This window comes from Rhagoletis pomonella, unplaced genomic scaffold, assembly GCF_013731165.1.
Source record: "Rhagoletis pomonella isolate Grant_MI unplaced genomic scaffold, Rhpom_1.0 Rhpom_scaffold_00012, whole genome shotgun sequence".
Classification (NCBI taxonomy): Eukaryota; Metazoa; Arthropoda; class Insecta; order Diptera; family Tephritidae; genus Rhagoletis; species Rhagoletis pomonella.
The window spans coordinates 24294386-24296549 of record NW_023458566.1 but is presented as its reverse complement, the minus strand read 5'-3'; the positions used below and the strand labels follow the sequence as shown (position 1 = coordinate 24296549).

Below are 2164 nucleotides of genomic sequence, written 5' to 3'. Positions count from 1 at the left end.
TTAACAACTACGCATTTTTCCGTTAATTGTGTCTTCTGTTTTTTTTTTACTGCCTTTTTCAATTATATGCACATATCTCTTTATATATGTGAGTATGTATATGTTATAGATAATCTTCAACTAAGTTTATACTTTATAATCTTTGCTTGGCTGTGCTATCATATAAATATTTGATTTTAATCTCATCGTAATTACGCTTGGTTGGCATGAGTATTTTTTGGTTGCTTCATTAAAAATTGCATTGTTTCTTGAGCATTTCAAGGTTTTCATGTATCTCTTAACTTAACACTAAATTTATGTCCTTATGCAATACATATTCATATTTGGTTTCATGTGATGTGTAAATCATTGAGTGTGGGTGGTGAGCGCAGCTGCTAGGAGAATGCTCCCTCGTTTACAGCATGAACTTGCTGCTCCATACCTAGTCGTCCAGGTATCTTCTTAAATTAATATGGCGTGAAACGATTGAATCCACCTCGATACATGGTTGCCTGTTGTTTTCAAAAATAATATTAATTAAATAATTGCTCTATATTTAGGTTTTTTACATGTCAAAAAAACTCACCCCATAGCCGGGTACCGGTCCGATGCCATGTCCTAAATAGGGATCTGCATACTCTCTTGCGGCGTATCTGCGTTTTCAGGAATTCAGAGCAGCAGCAAAAATTTTGTAAAACAGAATGCACAAAAGGTTATTTACATGAGATATTTATTAGTTCAGTGTTAATTATTATTAATGGTTAGTTGGTTGATTGAGGATTATATGAGCGGGAGGGGCTTGAAGTCTCATCAGCGGTTCTTTGTAGTTGTTAGCAAAAATTGTTAAGTTTTGTTAGAGTTTTGCACGCGTTAATTAAGGTCAATTCGAAACTAATTAGATCTTCGATTTTTCTTCTCTTTACCTTGCTACAAAAAGAAAAAAATTAAATCAGTGGGTAAAATTAGAGGAAAAAATAATAATAAAAATTCACTAACTAAATTGATATTAAGGTCTAAAGCTTTGGTTCTAATGACAACCCTAATTCTTCACGGCTTCCTTCAGAGAAAATCATTATGAAACTCCGTTATTCCTAGTTACGGCCTGTTGTCCAAATTAGCGGGATCGCAAGCAAGATATCTCCTTTTCATAAAGGTCTCATAATGTTGCTGTCTCGTTATGGAATTTCGCCAATTATCCAAGTTCTACAGACAAATTTCTGCAAATGTCTTTTTTAACAACATTTCGAATAGATTAAACAAAAACAGCTTAGTTTTAGGAATCGACGATTTTAGTTTTAAGTCAATTGGCAACGATAATGAGGCTCACGGTGGTAACCCGTTCGAAATAAATAATGGGCTTGAGGATTTCGATTCACATTCAAGTCTAGAAAAATATGACTAAGTACCTATCTCGAAAACAATTTTTATTTGTATTTTAGCCGAGCTAAGCGTATTTTATCGTATAATTGATACCAAATACATACATACCGCGCACATTCTTCAAAACAACTAAAAAAAAAAAATAGGCAGATGTTTTTCATAAATGAACTGTTATACCTATTTTTGTATTATTTGCGTTGAATATGTTCAAGCAGTTATATTTCCGGATCTGATTTTTAGCTGTGGCTCTTTTGAAGAGGGAGTACGTTGTGTAGATTTTTTGGTCTTACACTAAATATATGTAAAAATACGATGGCAAATTAAAAAAAAAACTTGAATGGGTAGAAATAGGAAACCAGTTGGCAAATTAAGCAGCGCTTCTAAATAAACGCTTTCAGACAGGGCCTTGCTAAAAAGATTCCTCCTTTGGACGCGATATGAGCGTTATGTGCTTTAATAAATTCGACGTAACCCGTCCAAGAACTTGCTCTCAAGTTTCGATACATTCACACTTTTTTACTAACACTGGAGGCTTTTTCTCTGAAGCCAAAGACATAGAAAAACTGTATTAATAGATTAAAAATCAGGAAAGGCAGTGGCTAAATTTTGTAAAAGTTTTTTTTTCTATAAAATTGCATTATTGTTGGTTACATCTACGCACATATGCACATACACGCACATATGTACGTACGTAATGAATTACATGCATATACAATGTTGGAGGGAATAAATCGTAAGTTAGGGAAGATGGTATTAGTGGATTAGTGGCTATGTTGCGAATTTGCGCGTAATAATTAGAGTCTGC

The 2164-nt window shown here is 33.7% G+C and overlaps 1 protein-coding gene and 1 long non-coding RNA gene across 10 annotated transcripts in view; one reads left to right on the top strand and one right to left on the bottom strand.

Moving 5' to 3' along the window:
* Nucleotides 1-2114, bottom strand: LOC118748183. The gene is made up of 2 exons (XR_004994031.1): nucleotides 566-2114; nucleotides 1-491 (listed from the first exon to the last, which is right to left on the bottom strand). It is a non-coding gene; the product is annotated as an uncharacterized LOC118748183 (long non-coding RNA).
* LOC118748172 (polyhomeotic-proximal chromatin protein) overlaps nucleotides 1-2164 on the top strand; it is a 428336-nt gene that overhangs the window by 423939 nt on the left and 2233 nt on the right. The window lies entirely within an intron of this gene.